The 22,016-nt window shown below is 37.5% G+C and overlaps 1 protein-coding gene across 1 annotated transcript in view; it reads right to left on the bottom strand.

Annotated features, from left to right (window-relative positions):
* The window catches only part of MAPK10 (mitogen-activated protein kinase 10), a 289,939-nt gene extending 269,567 nt beyond the window's left edge, over window positions 1–20,372 (bottom strand). The window contains exons 1-2 of the mRNA XM_057546301.1: window positions 19,979–20,372; window positions 15,264–15,378 (exon numbers count right to left, since the gene is read on the bottom strand). The gene's annotated coding sequence lies outside the window, so the exon portion shown is untranslated. The remainder of the gene's footprint in view (window positions 1–15,263; window positions 15,379–19,978) is intronic.
* Window positions 20,373–22,016: the final 1,644 nt, after the last annotated feature.

Raw genomic sequence — 22,016 nt, 5'->3', positions numbered from 1 at the left:
CTGTGTGACAGTCTTTAAGTCATTTAACCTCTTTTGGACTCACATATTTTTCATCTGTAAAATCAGAGATAACAGTACCACCAAACTTTCGAGATGAGTAAATTGATTTAATATATGTAAAAGCACATAAAATAGTACCTGGCCATAGTAATTTTCATACACATTTTAGCTTTCATTGTTTTTTATTATAATTTTCCTCCTACTTCTTGGGTCTCTCCTTCTTTGTTTGTGTTTATCAGGGTTTGTTCCTAGATTCTCTCTCCCCCACGCCCCCCTCCGCCAGCTACAGGGTCCTTCTACTTGCTGATGAAGCCTAAACGTAATCTCCAGCCCACACCTATTTCTTAAACTTTAAACATACGTATGCAACTGCCTACTGGATATCTCAAGTCCAACACGTCCACAGCTGAATTCATCTTTCTCCCAAGCCTGTTCCTCCTCCAGCGCTCCCTTTCTCTAAAACTGCCACCACCACCTACATAGCCATTCAAGCCAGAAACCAGGAATCATGTCTGACTCTGTCATTCCCTCATCTTCCAAATGCAAACAAGTCCTACAGATTCTATCTCCCTTTTAAATATCCTTTGAACATGATCAGCCTCTTCTCTTCTACCTCTGCAGCAGCAAGTCCAGGCCACTACTCTGTCTCTCTGGAACACTGTAACAGCCTCCTTGTCTCTTTACCATTGGCCCTCCCCCTCTCTAAACATTTTCCATACAGCAAAGGCAGCCTTCTTCTAACACTCAGATCTGATCATGCCTCCAACCCTTTGCTTACAACCCTCTTACATCATAATGAACACGGCATGCAAGGCCCTTCATGATGGAATCTGGACCCTGAATATTTCTTAAGCCTCATTTGTTATTCTTCACTCTCTTGCACAACGTGCAGCTCTTCAAATCTTGGTCACCTCTGGACTCTCACAGATGCTGTTTCCTCAGCCTGAGACTTTCTCCCATTCCACCAACATCCTTCCTTTGTCTGGATAATTCCTACCCAACTAACTTTACTCAAGGAGACTTTCTCTGACACCTAAACTATATTCAGTGTCCTGGTAATATGTGCACAGAAAATACTGGAGCCCTCCCCCCAGGAATAGTTCTCATATTTATTTAACTGTTTAAAGTAAACATACAAATGAATTATATAATTACAAAATGTGATACATGCTATGAAGGGAACTGTGTCCCTCACCAGCCTATGACCTTACAAGGATGTGACATTTTCTGAGCTCAATGCCTAGAATAATAGGCATTCAAATATATATATATGTATGTATACACATATATGATGATAAGATTGATATCATCAATACTAACAGGAAGATGTAGGAGGGAAGCGGAAGGAAGATAGCCTAATTTTCTACCTGCACTCACCTGCTAAGATTCTCTACAGGACTTTACTGTCAATGCCCATCTCCACACATCAACCCTGCACCTCCAATGTCATCATACTATCATACTTTCCTTAACATATAATGCAAGATCTCCTCTTCTCTCTACCTTCCTTGGCTAATTCCATACTTCTCTTCTTGTTAGAATTCCTATGGAAATTATTCTTTAATCTTATATTTGCAAAGAATTTGAGAATCTGCAAAGCACTTCCACATACATCATCTCACTTACATCAATAAACAGCAGAGTACAATTTTACAGACCCATTTTTCTTCTTGCACTTCCCAGCCCTATACCCTTTCCACAGCTTGCTTTTCCCAAACCTAGTAGGGGTCACTCCAGAGTATACATGCTAATGAGGATGAAAATGAAATTATTTTATTTTATTGAAAGTACCCCAGGGCATATGTCATGATAACAACTGAGTTTGTTTAGTTATTTCAATATGAAACTGCTTGGTAATGATCCAAAGCAAACCAATATTTTTCAAAGTTTTAGTGTTATAGTAACAATAACAAAATGTAATTCCCTGCTCTAGCCAGATGCCATATTAAAATGTTTCACATTCAATTCTCTCAAAAACTATGGGATATGTAAAACATAACCATTTCATAGATAAGGAAAGGAAGTCTTAAAACTGTTAAGTAATTGCCCATTGTCAGATTGGGAATTTGGATCTGATCTGTATGACTTGAAAGCCAAAGCCCTTTGGCCCCATACTCTGTAGTCAGGCACTATTCTGTTATACAGAGTGTAAGAGCAGGGCTGCAGTACAGGACAAAGTCATCTCAACTATTGCCAGGGACATAACAGAGGCTAAAGCACAATAAAATAACACTTATTTTAATTATAAATAAATAGTAAATATATGTGATTGCCTGGGGCTTCAGATAGTCGTGCAGTGACTAGGGCAGAAGCAGGAAAAGGGGAGAAGTTGGAGCTAAACAAGACGAGAAGTCTTTGTGTGAACCTGCCCTCTCACCTCACCCCAGGACAGGAAGAGCTTACCTGGGGCAAGAAGGCTTGGAGGTTTCCCTTCCTTACTCAACCACAGAGACTTCAGGTCCCCCTTTTACGAACTGCCTTACCTTCTCTTCTTCCTTAGTGCTACTTATTAATCTTCATTTTCACTAGGTTTATCTGACCATATGAATAGATTTAGGGTTTCAAAGAGGGTAGGACACAGTGAGAGCCTCAATCATTAGCCTAACAGTCTAATTTCACTCTCTAGACACTGTAGTCAACTTGTTTCTTTATTGTCATAAGTAAAGAGGCAATAAAGTGTAATGCATAGTGTTCAGATTCTGCTCCACCGCTCACTAACTCTGGGACCTTGAACATGTTGCTTAACTTCTCTGTGACACAATTTACTCATCTGTAAAAGGAGCATAGTAATAGTACCTACCTCACTGTAAGGTATTGTGAAGAATAAATGAGATAATACATGTAGCGTACTTGGGATATTGCCTGACTCAGAGTAAGTGCTCTGTGAGCATTTACTATTATAATTACTATATAATGCATGTGTCATAAGGATTACAAAAATAATATCTAATATTCAATGAAAATTACACTCTGTGACTTCCATTTATTCCTCACATAAACTCTGTGAAGTAGATACACACTGTCCCAATTATAAATGAAACAGAAACTCAGAGAGGTTATAGAGGAGTCCAAAATTACGCAGGCAGCAAGTGATAGAGTTAGGACTCAAGCCCAGCAGTCTGATTCCAGAATCAAGCTCTGCACCACCATGCTATTTCAGATGGGTAATAATACTTGCTAATAGGTATTGAAGTTTTGCTCTGTGCCAGGCATTGTTCTAATAACTTAAGCTCTCTTATATGTTACATCTCTTGTGAAAATTAAGTGAAATTCCCAAAACTACCTTACGAGACAGATGCATTTATTGTTCCTATTTTACAAATGAGAAAACCAAGAAACCAGGCTAAGATCACACAATTAGCAGATGGCTAAAGTAAGTGTACCTCATACTGAAAGGTGGGTAAAGCTGAGGTGCTAAGTTTAAATCTCAGTGACCCAGTATCAGATTGAGCATGACAATTTTCAAAAACAAAACTCCCTCCTAGCATATCCATCTAAACAATTTCTGAGCCAGAATGATTAAGACAGATATTCAACACTGGAATTACAAAAGAAGGAACAGATTAAATGCTAATTTATTCTGATTTGCCTTACTACTTAATCATCTTCCCACCTCTAACAGCAGCTATTTTCAGTAGTCATTTTCATTCTGCCCTCTACAATTTGAATAGATTCACTATTAGCAAATAAGGATCAACTTTTCATAGGAAGCAAGACCATTACCTTCATGTGGTGCCTGTCCCATAGAAGTTAGAGGCAACGTAGAGCAAGAGAGTGGACGAATGTTCAGTCCATGCAGCTGTGACAAGAGGAGAATCTGCCAATGATATACGGGGCCAAAACTCACAGGACTTTATAAGCATCACATATCAATAGTAATGGATAACAACTGATTGGGTACTGAGCAGGACCACAGTGGTCCAATAACTCTTGAAGTATTTATGCAAGTTATAAAAATGAGCTTTGGTTTGGTGAGCAGAGTACAGGTTTCGTTGTAGCCCAAACCACTCACTGAGCCTCAACACTATGCACCAAGGGCTTGGTGAATGTTTCAAATGGATCCCAATGGATCTGAGATCATATGGGAAGGTGCCTTTAGAAGTCCAGAAAGACATGATGGATAGCAAGGACAGAAACATACTGTTACAGATCTTGGGAACAGATTGAATAAAATACAAAAATCAAGAAGGAAGATGGCCAGAAAATTTTCATTATAGGAAGATTGTGTGGGAAAATAACAATGTGTCATGGGAAATAATACCAGTTGGATGGTTAGAACAAGTTATTAGATCCCTTATAGTCACAGCACAATTAAATACCTGATTTGCTAGGCAAGAGAAAGCCCAGTAGGCATATAATATGTGTGTGTGTGTATATATGTGTGTGTGTGTGTGTGTGTGTGTGTGTATGGCAATGAAAAAAAATTAAGATTTTGGGGATTCTTCAAGAATGTTATTCTAGGTAAAGAAAAGGTTGATGATAAGTCGTGTGGTCACAAATTAACTCAGTAAACAAATAATGAATTAACAAAGTATGGAACAGGAACCTGATTAGGAAAGAAAACATGTTGACAATAATGGTAATAAATTTGATCCAAACCAAAACAAAACCTGGCAGTTACTGTGCACTTTATGCTATGTATTTTACATGCATTACCCTTACAATAACCTTATGACATCAGCATTATTATTAGTACCATTTTACAGATAAGGAAACTGAAGCTTAAGAGATCATGTGACTTAACCAGGATCTCCTAAGAGCTAATAGAATTGGGGTTTAAATCCAGATGGTTTAACTTTGGAGTGTACATGCTTGAGCACCATGCTATACAGCTAAGTGTTAAATTAATGGAAGTAGCCACAATTAACAAGAACACAGATGCAAGTACCAGACACATCAAATGTTGTACCACCTCTAGCTGCATAGAGAAAAGTCAGGATAAGGAGGCCTCTGATAATGATGAGAAACCTGACCAGAATAGAGTGGTGGAAATAATGAGATACAATGAAATACAAATACTCTTAAAATACAAATACTCTTAAAATAGTTTACAGTGAGCAAGATTCATAATGAACAAAATAGAATGGACTTCCATGCCTGGCTTCATCGTCTCGTTTTGGAATTGACAGAGAATAAGTTTGCTGTGTAGGCATTTCATGGTAATGACTTTACTATTATTAACAATGACAATAGTTCCAGGCAGTAGTTCATATTTGCATAGCAGCCTTCCACATAGGAGCAAAAGCACCCGGCAAACATTCTCATTTTTATTATTGATGGCTTAGATTAATAGAGCGCCTTTCTGTCAAAAAGCTCATTAATCCTTACATGGACTCTTGTGACACAAATAGGCAAGCAATCCATTTCTACATTTTACATATGGAGAAACCAAAGTCCAAGGACCTTTGTATAATTGCTTAGTAATACTGTGGCTGGGTCTACAATGAAATCATAAGGAACCTAGCATTCCCCTTCCTTAGTGACTGAAGCGCTATCTCTTTTACAACTTCTTACTCCGAATTACCTGAACGTGGGGGCCTTCTCTATCTACTGGAGCCTTCCTCACCGATTCTTACTACCTCTTCTTCAAGCTGGATTCTCATTGCCTCCCTCCCTCTAAAAGATCTGCCTGCATCCATCCTCTCTCCTCCCTAAACCAGTCTCAATATTGCTCCCAGATTCATTTTCTTCAGCCTGCTCAGAAAGCAGCAGTAGCTCTTCTTCATTGTCTATGGAAACAGACCCAGATGCCTTCATAGAAGGAATTTCACAGCCTCCCTTAATCAGGCCCCAATCTTTGTCCCAGCCATTTCCCAGAATGCCATCTCCTCTGTGCCTAGGTCACACAAGCCTAACTTTCTGAACCCCAAAGCTCACTCTTCTCTTTTCTCACTCTGTTCCCTCTTCTAGAAGTAACATTTCCAACTCCAGCACTGACTACTAAAATTATCTTCACAATTCTACTCTGATGCTATCTCCTCCATGAATCCCTTCTAATACCTCAGTTGAAAACGGCTGCTCCCTCAAAGTCCACAATACCCATTTAACCTTTATCTGTTGCACTCCCCACATTCTACCTAGGGCTATTGTGACTTATGAAAGAACATCTGTCTTATTAGAATGTTCTATCCCTGACATTCACAGAGAGTCAACAATGTGTCAGGCCCTGTGACAGCTAGTAGGTAAAAAAGAGAAACAGATCTCTGCCTACACAGAGGTTATAATCTTACAGACTTTCTCATCTAGAGTTCCTCCTCTGAATGACCAAACACACTGTTTCTCTGTTTTTCCAGGATTGTTACCATTCTAGATCATAAAGAGATGTTAATTCATTACATAGAGTAGATGCTTTTTAGAAGTGGTTCTCCAAGCATAGTACACAGATACCCTGAAGGTCCCCAAGACTTTTTCAGAGGGGCCCCTGAGGTCAAAACTAACTCCAAATAATATTACGACACAGTTTGCCATTTTCACTCTCATTTTCTCTCATATGTACAGTAGAGTCCTCCAGAGGCTGCGTGATGTGTGATATAACAACAGATTGAAGGCATAAGTAGCTAAGAGAATTCAGCTGTCTTCTATTAAACCAGTCATTAAACAGATTTGCAAAAATGTAATACCATGCTTGTCACTAAATTATTTTTGGTTAGTAAAAAGCAGTTTTCATTAAAAGATACATTCTAGATATTTTATTTAACATATGTAACAGTTTACTGTTGTTAATTCTTAATTACCTAAATATTTCACATTGATATCTTAATTTCTGACATGGTAAATACCAATGGATATAATAATTTTCAAGTGTGTAAAGGAATCATGAGACCACAGAGTCTGAGAATTGCTGCCTTAGAGCACTGGGACACATGACTTTCTGTGGAACCCCAGTTGAGAATGTCTGGGCAATAGGTGAATCGTTTGTAATTGCACTGTTCCCTGAACTCACCTCTGTTAAAGCAACTATCTATCCTATGTGTGAGATGAATTTATCTCTGATGCTGCAGCACCTAGCACAGAGGAGGAAGCCAGTAAATACCTGAGGGAGAAAGGAAAGAAGGAAGGAGGGAGAGGAAGGAGAGAGCATGGCAGGGAGAGAGGAAGGGAAAAAGGAAGGAAAAAAGGAGGGAGGGAGGGAGGGAAGGAAAAAGGGAAGAATTGTGTCTTTTTCATTCTTCAAAGATTCTACCACAGTAATCTGCCCACTGAAAATATCTATTAACCTTCATGTAAATGTGTTGTATTGATATAATATCTAAGGTGATTAAGACACCAATAGTTTCATCTGATATGTTGGTAAATTACAATACAGCTTAGAAACCATGATTTTAAAGACAAATTTTTAAAGAATCCTCTCATAAATAAATCAATAGGGCTTCCCTGGTGGCGCAATGGTTAAGAATCTGCCTGTCAATGCAGGGGACACAGGTTCAAGCCCTGGTCCCGGAAGATCCCACATGCTGCGGAGCAACTGAGCCCGCGTACCACAACTACTGAGCCTGTGCTCTAGAGCCCGCGAGCCACAACTACTGAGCCCGTGAGCCACAATTACTGAAGCCACACACCTAGAGCCCGTGCTCTGCAACAAGAGAAGCCACTGCAATGAGAAGCCCGCGCACCACAACGAAGAGTGGCCCCTGCTTGCTGCAACTGGAGAAAGCCCGTGCGCAGCACCGAAGACCCAATGGAGCCAAAAATAAAATAAATAAATTTTTTTAAAAAAATAAATAAATCAATAAACAAACCTTTATGCACACTAGTCCTTCACTATCAGAGGATAATTTTAGGATAAAGAAAAATACAAATTAGGGAAACAGATGCAGTCAATTTGGCTGCCTATGCATAAATTGTCTTCCTTATGGATAATAAAGTCTCAATAATTAGAAGTAACTTCCTATAACTAAAATATATTATCTCTAGATTTAGAGTGAGAATAGGTAGAATTAAGGCAAAGATAATAAAAGGGGGAGGGTCAAAGCAAAAATTGGGCATAGGCAAGCCTGTGTTCAAGATCCTTCTAAGCCTCCATCTGGCCTATTCTTTCCTTTCAGCTGTCCATGAAGCAGCTTTTCATCCCTATGAAGTTCCTTCACTGGCCAAGGTTCCCCTCATCAAGGTACTCCACTTGGCCTGGCTTTTTGGGTATTATTCCATGCTTTAATTCAATCTATACAATTTAATCCATATAATTTGTACAGTTAAAAAGAAATTTAAACATCATCTATCACAACTCCCTCATACACAGTTGAAACTCAGCTAGGTTAAGACTTGCCCAAAGGAATATTAATTCATGACAAAGCTGCAATGAGACTCTAATATCAAGGTCTCTTCCTTTTCCAGAAACAATATAATGAAAATTTTAAAATAATCTGCTAAACCCCTAACAAAGCAATCTCTTTCAGACCACTCTTGATTCTTTCTCCATGTAAAAACCTTTCCTGTATATTCCATTTCCTTAGTCTCCTATGTTAATGCATTAAGACATTTATCCAAGTGTGGATGTTATCTAGATTCAAAATCCATCAACACCAATTCACACCTTAACTCAAGTTAGTTTATCAGGTTAGCTAGCCAACCACTTTACCTCATAACATTTCTTTTTTTTTTTTTTTTTTTTTTTTTTGGCCATTGCATGGCTTTCAGAATCTTAGTTCCCTGACCAGGGATTGAACCCTTGGCCCCAGCAGTGAAAGCGCCAAGTCCTAACCACTGGACCACTAGGGAATTCCCATAACATTTCCATTTTAATAGGAACAGTCTTCAACCAAAGGAGTAAGTGGAAATTTCACACATTATATCAGGTTCAGAAACAGAGAGAGTTGAGAACAGAGAACATTTTGTCTCCTTAGATCATGACACAGGGTCAGATATCTATACCTAGGACCAAGACTAGAAAAGAAGGTCAGCATATGAGATTTGATTGCCCATGATGTTCCACATTGCTGACCTGAACCCTGATGGGCAAGAGCATAGTCAACAGACACATGACATGATATATTTGGCTGAAACGCATAAAAAATGAAAAACAGGTTAAATTAATTGTTTTCTACCCACTATTTCACATAGTTTTTGCCTAATACAATTTATTCAATCTTTTTCTCGTGCGGAGGGGAAGAGGGGGAGTGTAATATCTTTAAATCTTAATAAACTAAATTCCAAAGCAGAATTATGTGGATTCTTAAGATTTATAAATGACTTTCTAAAAACAATACTGTCAAGGTTATCCATTCTCAAGTTTAAAGGCATTTGAAAGTGGGCCTCAAGGATTTAAAGCACCAAAAAACCAACTAGAACTTCCAAAAGTACAACTAGAAAGAAAACTTTGAAATATCTCGTATATATAAATTCTGGCATCTACACTACAAATAATACATTACCACATGTAATGAATGCTGTTAAACTGTAGACTAAATTTTCCAATAAGCCCTAATCTGAGAAGGTTTCTTATGTTAATCACATCTTCATTAATATCTCACACTTTTATTTTAATAGTAGTTCCTCTGATACTATTTATCAGAATATGGAGAATTCTTTATGAAGAATCTGAAATATCCTAAAATTTATGCTGACTCATTCTTCAGATAAGTTCCAGGAAAACAGTATGATTTTCCTGACCTGACATCAAATTACTTGGGACCTCTCAAATCTATCTTCCTAAGAGGTATAGCTTGAGGTACCACCAATCAGTGAAAAGCCTTTAAAAGGTCTACTTATGTTGGTCTTACTAAGGTTAAATAGCCCTAAGGATTTAATTTCGCACCTTGGTAACTTGCAGCCATGAAGAAGCAAGACAGAGCAGCACTATAATGACATATTTCTGAATATTCTCTTATTCGTCCCATGTATAAGATATTTGGTTCCACAAACCTGTTATGCTCACTTCTAACACTTTTTACTTTGATTATGCTGCTATCATTTCTTGGAATCCCTGTTCTTACCCTTACCTGGAAACCATATCAATGTTTAAGGCTCCATTTAGGTCCAACTTTTACCTTTAATTCTGAAAAGGATACGACATAGTAATAAAAAAGGAAGTGCTCCAGAGTTGGATTCCCTGGGTCTACCACCACTAGCTGCATGACCTAGGGCAAGTTACTAAGCCTCCTATGTTTCAGTTTCATGATTTTTAAAATAGAAATTCTCAGTGGGATTTCTATGAAGATTAAACAAATCAGTGCATGGAAAGTGCCTTGAACAGTGTGTGGCACAAAATAATCACTCAATAAATGTTATCCACTATTATAATCTTTATTATAACTCTCATTCTTCCCACACATCTCTGAACATATATAGACACATAATTCATAAGGACCTTAAACCCTAGAGGTCACTTAGTTCAATCTCCCACATAAAGTAGTATATTTGGTTAACTGTGAAGACAGTTAAATACTTGCAGTGCTGGAAAGTTTGCTACTTTTCAAAAAGCACAGACTGACAAACAATCCTAATAATCAGAAAGTTCCTTTATATAAAATGCCTACTCTCCACTCACAGGTCTGTAACTTCTGTCTCCAGTACAACTTCAAAATAAACCTGCATCCTCTATCTTCTTTCACAAAATATTCCGAACAGTCTCTGACTAGTTAAAAGGACAGTAAGACATTTTGTTTAGAAAAGTAAAACAAATTTTGGCAAAATTTACTCAACAACAATAACAAAATTAAGAAATTTTGGTAAAATTAAGAAATTAAGGTAATCCTTGCTTCTGAGGGATTTGGTAACAATATTCACATTTATCACCCGATCTACCTAAATAAAATTGTAGACTCTCCGTCAGGCTGTCAGGCTGCTTTCCAGATTATATCCAGAGGTACAATATTTGGTGCATTATTTTGTAGTCTAGTTATTTCTCTACAAAGTCCCTTTGGTTATGTTTTTTCTCCTTGTAATTTTCTTTTTCCTGCCTCTGTTTCTATCTATCTATCTGTCTGTCTATCTATCTATCTATATAGATAGCTATATCTTGCTCTTTCTTCTTTCTTTTTTCAACCATTCAACACATATTCATGCAGCACTACCAAGTATCAGGCACTGTGCTAGGCATGGAAAAGTCAAAGATAATAGATTTGGCTCAAATTACTCACAGGCTAAGGTGAAGAGACAGACACATAAACAGTTAATAAAACACACTGGTAATGCAGTGAGATAGACATGCATAGGCTACGGTGAGAACACCAGGAAGGAATGCCCAATGGAAGGAGTCAGCAAAGGTTTCTGGAAGGAGATAACATCTGATGAAGTCTAAAGTGAGTCTAAGCAGCACCTCCAAAGACTAAATCACTTGAGAATCTTGTTTGAAAGATTCTGAGTCAGTAGATGTAGGTGGGACTTGAGATGCTGCAATTCTAATCAAGTTCCCAGATAATGTCCGTGCTGCTGGTCCCCAGATCACTCTTTGAATCGCAAAGGTCTTAAATGATGAATGACTAAGTAAAGGAGGGGTGGGGTGAGTACAGGCGGAATAGACAGTATGAAGTAAATCACAGAGGTAAGAAACACTTGAGTGCATGATAAGACTGAAGCACACTGGTGCCCCCAGGCAATTCGAGAGATCATCAATTCCTAAACTGGAGGTGGATGGGAGTATGGTATATTTTAAGTAGAAGGGAATTTATTACATAGGCCGTGGAGCATATCAAAGTAAGCAGGGCAGTCACATGGTAACAACTGCAAATAAGAGCTGGTAGAATCATGAGCAAGAAGATAATATGCTAAACTACTTTAAGTAAACCTGCTAACAATGATAATGAGGCCTAATTTTGGCTGTAGCAATAGATTTATTTCAAAGGAAACTGATATGAGAAATGTTTAAGAGATAAGGGAGGTTGATTTTATTTTAACTTATTAATGTAAAAAATCAAGCAAGTTGCTATTTCTTTGCATTCGTTGCCAGCTTGGTGTCTATTCTTAACCTGACAGTAACATATGATCTTGAACAAGACACTTAACCTCTTTTCACACCAAGTTCCACATTTTAAAACAGTAAAGAGTTGACCCAAATAAACACTGTGGTCTCTTTAAACCCTAAAGTTTATAATCCTGTGAATTAAATTTATCTCTCATTGAATCATGGAATCATAAAATATATTCTTAAAACCTACCACAACACCTGGGATATAAATATACACTGTATGACTAATATTGAATCTACCTAGCCAACAGGTCTTAAAACTTGAGACTTCTAAAACCCTCCTTCTTCTTCACCCATGACATTCACTACTGAGTCTAGCTGCTTTGTACTTATGCCCTACTGATGATTCTTTGGTTTATGCCCTTATTATCTTTTAGCTGAATTTCTGCAATAGCACCTTACAAGTTCTCTCTGGCTCTAATCTAACCCTTTTCCAGACACTATCCAAGAAATTGAAGAACTCTGGAGTCAGAAAGACCTGGGCTTAAATGCTAAATCCACTGTTTCATAGTTGTGTGATTGTTAGCAAGCTATTTAACCTCTCTAAACCCGAGTTTCCTTATCTATGAATCATAGGGGTGATATGAAGATTAAACGTTTGTAAAGTGCTTAGCACAGTGCTTAATACACAGTAAGAACTCAATAAATGCTAGTTATTATTTTGAAAGACAAGTCTCATAAAGACTTGAGCAGTCACTTCACAAAAGAGGAAGATCAAATGACCAATAAAAAATGAAAAGATGTTCTTTTTATTAGTAGTCAGCACAATGCAAATTAATACTTCCATGAGTACAGCTAGGTACCCACCTGATCAGCAAATTTTAAGAACTTAAAAACCAAGTATTGGTGAGGATATAGAGCTTCTTATATATTGCTGATGGAAATATAACTTGAGGCAACCAACTGAGGAAAACATTTGGCATTATTTAGAAAAACTGAATGTGCACATACCCTAACACTCAGGAGTTCCTTTCCTTGATGTGTATGCTAGAGAAGCTCTTATACATGTATACTAGAATCTACGAGCAATAATATATGTGCATAAAAAGTATCATATGTATACTTAATATTATTATATGTAAATGTATTTATTTAACATTTACTTAGTACATTTATATATAAATAACTCAGGTTATTTTATATATATATATATATATACACAGACACACACACACCTAAGTAATATAGAAACAATCCAAATGTCTACCATAATAATGGATAAGTAAATTTGGGTATATTCATAGAGTAAAATACTACATAAGTTACATGAATAAACTACATACATCAACATGGAAGAATCTTACAGTGTTTCACAAAATCAGGTGATTTAGAATTTATCAATATATACTACTATGATTACAAGATTGAAAACCTACAAAGAAAAGCAAGAGAATAAGCATGACAAAAGGCAGGGTAATGGTTACCTCTAACGGGAAAGGAAAAGCATGTGATCTTAAGGGAGCACAAAGGGCTTTCTGGGAGTCTGCTCCTTAATATGAATGGTGGTTATGTGAGGTTTGCTTTATAATTATTCCTTAAACTGTATTTGTTTTATATACTCTTCTAGGTACATGATATTTACTAAAAAATAAATTTCATCATGTCATTCTACTTAAAATCTTTCAAAGCTTCTTCATTTTGGAATAAAATACAAATTCCTTAGCTCTGTTTAAAAGATCCTTCATGATATATCTCCTGTACCTCTCTTCAGCTTTATCTCTACCACCCCCATTTATGCCCCAGCATAGTAAATATCATCTAGTGCCCCCAAACACACAGGCTCTCTCAAGTCTCTGGGCCCTTGAAAAATGTTCTCACTGCTCCCCTTCTTCTAGCTAACCTCTTATTGCCCTTAACTTTCAGCTAAAATATCACTCCCCCTGGGAAGCCTTCCTTAACAAATCCCCATCCGATCTGTCTTAGACTCTCCTTTGCTGCACTTCCTTTATCACCCAATGTCTACCCATTTAATAGCAGCAGATAAGTACCACACTCTTTAGAAATAACTCCCTTTTTTAATGGCATACTTTATCATAAGTGCCACATTCTTTAAACATAGCTCCTTTAAGGCAGGTACTGTATTTTTCAGCTGTCCCAAGAGCTAAGGATGATATTTACACCACAGATTCTCAATAAATGTTTGCTTAATGAATATATGTTTAAGATGGGGCAATATATGTTTTCTACATCACTGGGAGGCACACATAACTCAAAATATTAAGTTCAGCCATAAAAAATCACCCTTATTTTAAATTGAAATTGTTGATTACTGGCAATTACATATGATTCTCAGTCATAACAAACACATTTAATACATATTGATTACATACAGCATAGTGATGACTATTATATCTGCTTTCTCAATATAATTATAAGCAGACTGTAATGAGAATCATGATGTGAAAAAAGTATACGGTTAATTTCATCAGTCCTCTGCAGTTATGGACTATGCATTGATTCATAGGGCAGCCTGCATACTCAGAGTTATATAAGCCACTAAACAAACGAAAGAGAGATATTGATCACTAGTTCAAAACAGCTTCTTTTGGAGTCTTACAAGCACCACTGTCATACTCTTATTTCTCAAAGATGTTGTTTTACAGATTATAATTAGTTCATCTCTGCTGGAATCTATTGATTATTGACATTGGTGACTATGAAGCATCAAGTGTTTGATTAAAAAATATATTGTGCCTGTGTGTGCTGATATTTTTATAAAATAAGAAGAAGATTTTAAAATTATTCCAACTAGCAAAGCAACTGGATCCATTTTTAATACTGTTTTTATTAAGCAAAGAATTTGTAGGCTAAAATGTCCACAAATTGAGCTTTATAAAACTGTGATGTTGATTTCTCTTCCCTTACGTCTAAAGATCTAAATGTTATGTTAATATATATTACATATACCCTATATATACATGTATATATTCCTAAAAGGAATTAAGCATTATAATTTAGCTCAGAACCAATTCTTCTACGAGAGAGGATGAATCAGTAAAATATAGAATTATGCTGCAAATAATTAAAGCTACTGAAAAATACTGTTACCCAACTGCTATGCAGCCACATGAAATTATTCATTGCAGTCATCTTACTTAGGCTGGTATCATCCAGGGTGGTAGCATCATGGTGTTATACGGTGCACTTATGCACCTAAAGACCTGTAGCTCCTACATGTGGTATTAATAGCACCACACCATCAGTTAAACTTTCTGTTCTGTTGATTTTCACTTCTTTAGTTGACATTATTTGGAGCAGTATTTCTTCCAATCTATACACTAAATCATATGCAATATTTAAATTGGTTATATAGATCACATGTCTCCTGCTAAGGAACTTTTTTAAATTTACAACTCACCACTGCTTGTATGGTTTCTCATCTACAGGAAATGGGTCTAATTCAACAGCTTCTTGCCTGAGTTGCCATAACAAAGATCTGAGATGGTCCTGCTGTTGGTGTGTCTCAAGCTAGCCTAAAATCAAAGCAAAAACACAGCCAAGTTTGATTTTAACATTTCAATAAGAATTTCACCTGCATTTAGAAATCAAAAGACTGCCAAAGACAATGGGTGATGGGTGATGGGACACAGGGGGAGGGAATAAAACATCTCAAGGTAGTTCACTCTGTTCAAATTTATCACAAACACAAAAACTTGGTTGTTACCAACACCAGAATAGTTGGAATTTTACAGTCTGAACATAAGCCCAATTAGTAATTGTTACCTTGGTTGATATGGATTGGTTTTGTGATAGGAGGCACCCTATTCAGCTTCAACTGCAACAGCTCCCGGTTACATGTTTGCACAGTCTGCTTCTCATTTAAAAACAATGGGTTCATACGGAACAATGGGTTACAGAGTTATGGCTAAAGGAGGAGGAGAAGTTCGGAAATCTCTAAAGTATGTGAAGTAAAATAAAACTACACTGAAGTTGGTCTGAAGCTAGAAAGAGACCTGTATGTATGTTTTTCCATAATCTGATCTAGTTACAAAAGTAGTTTGTAACTTCAGTCTGTTACTGTTACTTTTTGACATTATACCAGACCGATTCTCCAAGACTGTGACTGTGCCAGTTTCCAATGTTCTACCCATTATCAACCCACAGCTTTTGATTTCTAGTTAGGAAAATTATGGTCACCATGCCCCAAATAAATGTCCTCTCTGCCCCAAATAAGAGTCCCTTTCCAGGCCAAGTGCTTACAATTGCTGCTGCTGGAATTCCTCCCACACCACATTTTCCTGCCCTCCCCCCAACAATCCCAGTGTGGCCTACCACCATTTCAGAGGAGGTAAATGTCTTTCTCCTCTGAATTCCTATTATATGTATTGATTATGGACACTTGATCATATACCATCTTTGTTATTTAACCTCATCTCCTTAAATGACTATAAGCTCCCAAATGGCAGAAACTGTGTTACAGTTTCCCAAACTCTTTCACCCATAGTATTTAGACAACTATGTGCATGGGAGACATTCATTCAAGGAATATTGATTGTGCCCCTACTATGCACCAGGCAGACACAGTCAGTCCCTGAGATTATAATTTAGTAGTGAATACAGGAAGCTCAGGAATAAGCGATTACACACACACACACATACAATGTAGAAAAAATCCTGTTTATTCTGGTGTATGTGGGGTTTTGGAGCAACTATGGGTTAGAAACGTTTCTAAGGAAACTTCAGTCCTTTCTTTTTCCATTCAAAACTTTAATTTCCATTCCTAGGAGCATTAGTTCTATAAGCCTATGGGTTTTACATCTCATAGTCACCAGGGATAAGATCAGTGAGAAAGGCCGTAGTGGCTTGTTATGACTCTAAAATGTCAGTTCAACTAGAAAATCCTTTATCAAAAATAATCATAAACTTGCAGTCCACTTTTCAAACTAAAAATGTTTCTTTCGATTTAAGGATTTTCAATATCACCTGAAGTCTCCATTTAGAGTTTCTACTAAGATTCACAATTAGAAATGGAGTTCTCTTCCATTAAATAGAGGGGGAAGAAACAGAATTTGAAACATAGAGATTTTCCACTTTCCCCTCTTGGCCTTGATTTTTTTATAAGGATAAAATGTACTCAAACAAAAATATCTTTAGTCAAAATCTTATAACTTGGTTATGAGAATATGTACAGATAGGTAAATTTCTGAAAATCCAAGCTCCAATTCTAAATTACAATTTCTCTTTCAGTCAATATGCAGCAAGATCTTTTATCTGATTCAGCAGCAGTGGCTCATCTCAGACTTATGTAATGCAACAAATATCTCTAATATGCTTAAAAAACAAATGGATTTTGTTCTTTATCAATAAGCATCTCCCCCAGTAGTCTATAGGCCCAACTTTCTCCATGAATCCTTGGTCCTCAGAAGAAGGTGTAAGAGATACAAGTGTGGTAGGAAGGAAGCACTCAGCCTACAGCAAATGCAGCATTGTACTCCTTTCTTGTCATTCCTGGACACTTTGTGCCTCTTTTTTGCATAAGTGTTGCAGTGTCCAACCAAAAGCTTAAAAGAGACTGCAAGAGGAAATAGTAGGGGCAACAGAGAAAGAATTTAAAATGTCAATATGTTACTTCTTATTCTAATTGAAGGAAGTCCCCCTTGCTTTGAGTCCATTATTCTCATTAGCACCTAGGCAATCATTCGATTTGAACACACCAATTCCATGTAAAGTCTTATAGCTACAAATGTGACCTGCAGCCAGAAGTAGAGCAGGAAGGGAGGGCATCTGCCCTCATGTTTAACAAGAAAAACCCAATTCATCTTTATCCATCATCAGTATTAAAAGACTTTTCCACTAAGATTCATTTACATAAAGTCATACACACATGCACAAAAACACCTTTAAATATGGGAGGCTTTACCTTTAAATATGGGAGGCTTTTTCACATTACTTAAATTAGGTAGATTCCTTTTGCTCATGATATTCCTATAGGATACACTAACAAGGGAAATCCTATGAATTTTCCTGTAATTTTAAAATCTACATATATTTTATGGCATCCACCATCAATTCTCAGTTCATTTTAACCTTGACAAATATTGACCGTGTACTCTGAAACCATTAAATACTAATAGCTGCGGATGTACCAGACAATGAGAGCAAAAACACACTTGGTCCCTCTGGGATCTGCTCATGAGCCCCCGCTTCCAGCATGGCAATCACACTCCGCCCCACAGCAGCTGCTGCTCTGGGGCAGGCAAGCAGGAAGCTGGAAGCAGCTGATTTTTCCCACTCTGCATATCATTTCTTACTGCCCATCATCAAGAATCTTTTTACCAAAACTGTGAAGATTTTATAACACCAGGAGATCGTCAAATTAAAGATTCCTTGCAACAACGAGAGGGAGTGATGTACAAATGAGGAAGCATGAAGACTCTTTAATACCTAAGGTCATACCACCTTTGTCATTGGATTTTCCAGTGCTGTTGTGAGGGAGAGAAAATCCAGTTTGCTTTATGTGATAAAATAAGCTGATCTAGGACTTTATGTCAATTTTAAGAGTGAGATCAAGGTAGAGGGAATACATACCAGAGACAACAAAACTGCTACATCCAAACTGTCCGGCCCCTATAATCCCATGGCTCCCAAGTGGAGTCGGGAGCTGGCGAGCTCATTCATGGACATTAGCATCACTGTCTATATTTATAACACAAAAATTCACCTAAGGTAGAAAATTTACAGAAGCCTGTCTGAGAGAAATGGCCTTTCCTGCAACCATTTTAATACATGGATCAGCATTCTGTGAGGTCTTTCAGGGTCTGACAACTAGCAGACTAGGGACAGAGGGAGAAATTGGATATTGGGCTGGCAATGCCTGGTGCACTTAGACCCAATTTCCTTCAGTCTGAACTGTGGCCTGTCCCATAGGACTTAGCCTGACTCTATCCAGTTTGTTCATAAAAGTTATTGTCAACACACCAAAGCAGGCAGGGCTCCTGTAAACACACTGTCAGGCTCTGCAGCAAAGACAGCCCATGTAAACAACCTTGTGATTGCTTCAGAGCCAACTGCCATGGGATAAGCCATTCTTTTTCTGTGGTTAAATTGCAGTACCCTAGGAAATTATGTCTTTAAGGGGGTAAAAACAGAGACTCAGTCTCTAGACTTAAAGGGAGAGGGAAAAAAGAAATATATACATGTAATTTTCTTTAAATAGCTCTAGTCTTGATTTACTTGAAGATTTTCCAGTAAATCACATTTATTTTGCTGCAGGCACAAATACATAAATTCTGCTAAATACATTGCCATGCTCATTTCTGATGATATATCTTTTTCTCCCAAATGAGCTCTGACATTTCTAGGGGACACAGTATCCCAGTACAGAGTACCTGGGAACCATGCCACGAAGAAGAAAAAAAAAAAAAAAAAATGCTGCCTGCTGTGACTAGATCACTTTCTTAAAGGGACCCCTTACCTATGCAACTGCAGTGCCAATGTTTTATCTCTAACCTGACCCCCGTTCTGTGCTCCTCTTCCCAGCCCAAATTTAGCCTAGAATGTCTCTGCAAGAGTAATGCCATTAGATTTGCAACTAAAAATACCATTCCCGAACTAAAATATGTAAATATGCCCCAAAATACTTATTTAAGCTACATCTCTCAGGAAGTAAACTTGAATAACTTAAACTCCGCATAACTTAAAGATGTGATTTTTTTAATGTTTTATGGAACCCATGGCATTTCTTAGATCTGGGACTGAGGTCAGCACTTCTAACAAGTACAGCTGATTCTCATTCTCTCTCTCTCTCTGGTTTTCTCTTCCCTTCTGTAGCTCTGCATTGGTCTAAAAATCCCTGGCCACAATAAAAATGTTCCTTCCCACCCTCTGCCAAACCTCACTCCAAACAGAAAGGTTTCAACATGCCCAAGTCTGGGGAGAGATGCTCCGCACAGAAGGAAAGGCTGGTGGCTTCTTGCCTCAGAGGTAGTTCACTTCGTTAACCTCCTATCCACCCCATTTCTGCCCCCCTCTTCCATGCTCACTCTCCCGCCCCACCAGAAACAATCAATAGACATCACCCCCATCCTCCAAAAAAAACAGGTTAGAACCCAGAATGAGCAAAGAGCCACCTACCATTCCGTGCTTGAGAACTACGATCCTGATCCAGCAGTGTTTGCCCCAGAAATCCTCCCTACTTGTTTTTCATTAACCACATTCCAAACTGTAATAAGGAATAGATTCTTTGCAGGTGGGGAAATTGTTTAAAATTAATGATGGACAGGTGATTTCCAAGAAAAGCCAATCTTAAAGTCACTCAAGCCCCTAGGAATTGAGGGGTGAGGAGAAAAAAGGAATATTGTAAAAATGAAAAAGGAAAGGAAAAAGGTAAGCATATAACAAGCACCGACCACCCCCATAAAAATAAAAAGATAAGGGGAGGTTTCAAAAAAAAGAAGAAGAAGAAGAAGAGTGGCTTGCTGAATCACCCTCTTTCACTGCCTGGAAACCATTGTGCAGCGTGATGCTGCCTGTACCATTGTGGAACCTACCAGAGGAGACAGACAGAGGGCTTGGGGAATGGGGTTGCTATGGCAACCAAAAGGAGCACACGTGACGTCAAAGCCCAGAGAGGTCTAGGGAGGGGTAAGAGGGAGAAAGGAAAAGAGGAAAAAGTCTATGTGCGGCTACAGCTACTGTGTTTTCCAATGAAAAAAGGACCAGGTGAAATGGAAAGGGACAGGGTTCGTTGACAGCTATTATCAGCAGCTACGACATCAGGCAGCCAGTCTGCACAACCGGGAGAAACAACCCACTCCATGCAGCCCTGGCCCAGCACACAGCAGGGCTGAGACACAAATGCTTGCAGACTAAAACACCATTGGAAATATAGTCAATCTATGCTTTTCAACTAGCTCAGCTTTTTGCAAACAACACAAAAAGAGATATGGAGTATCTCTAAATGTCAAAGCAAACAAGAATGTAATAACCTCAGAGGCGAAGTGAGCATTTGGGTCCCACCTGGACTGCAGAGGTCATTTGAACGGCACAATTCCTCTTCTCTGTTTCCTTATCTTTTATAAAAATCCTAAATAAAACCCACTAAACCGAACTCAGCAAACTGATTCTTAGATTGTAATTTGAATGTGGAAAGAAAATACCGATAATTTGAGTTAACAAATCAGGGTTCTTTTTTTTTTTTTAATTGGGATAATTCTTTAGAAAACGGATGCAAATTGCTATAGTACTATTTGGGGCAGATATCTCAATTTTATTTAAGTAATCTGTCCTGTCTTTGACTGTTAGACTATATTTTTAAGTCTACATATAGTTTGCTTAATGTTAAATATAGATGTTTAAATATAGATGTCATAGGTTCTTAAATATAGAACGTTAATCTATAAATATTAGTTTTCTAGAATGAGAGCTCAGAACAGTGGACTACTTCCACTATTTTTTTTTAATGACCAAAATTTTTTTAACTGTTTAAAAATATTTTTTTACTTAAGGGAAATTTTCAATACATATATGGTCTAACCAGCCTCAACCTTTGGGCTTCTCAAGTTACATAATTGAATTAAATTCCTTTTTTGCTTAAACAACTTTGAGGTGGGTTATCTGTCTATTGCAACCAAGTAAGACTGAGTTTTATACCACTCTGCACTGTATTTTGGAACTAGCATACTTACATGAATAAGGAGCTTCTACCACATGTTAACAGAAAGGATACAACATGCAAAACATATAAACCAAGCAGTGATTGTAGACACTGAAACACATCATAAAACCATACAGGACCACATCAGGTTTTGTGTTGTTGCTGCTGCCATAATTTCATTCAGGAGGGAATCTAGAAAAAAAGTCTTGAGTGAGTTTTCTTTTTCATCCAGTGGATAAGTTTTTGGAGGTTACTTTGTTCTAATTTCAAGTTCAACAAGAAGCAGTTGATTATTAACTTTTAGTCTTGGCAATGGGCCTACCTACAAGACAACTATGTCTCAAGCAAAAATATGTATTGATTAGCCAAATAACTTTATAGCACAATGTAATTGGCATTCAAGCTTTTAATTTACTTTATTCTAAGTTTTGATATCAGAAGTCAATTCCCAATAACTGAATATCAGTGAGGAAAAAATGAACTTCAACTCCTCACGTTGCAAACACAAAAATTAAT

Source organism: Balaenoptera acutorostrata, chromosome 5, assembly GCF_949987535.1.
Source record: "Balaenoptera acutorostrata chromosome 5, mBalAcu1.1, whole genome shotgun sequence".
Taxonomy (NCBI): Eukaryota; Metazoa; Chordata; class Mammalia; order Artiodactyla; family Balaenopteridae; genus Balaenoptera; species Balaenoptera acutorostrata.
The sequence above is the reverse complement of the archived record's forward strand: the minus strand, read 5'-3'. Positions and strand labels throughout refer to the sequence as shown.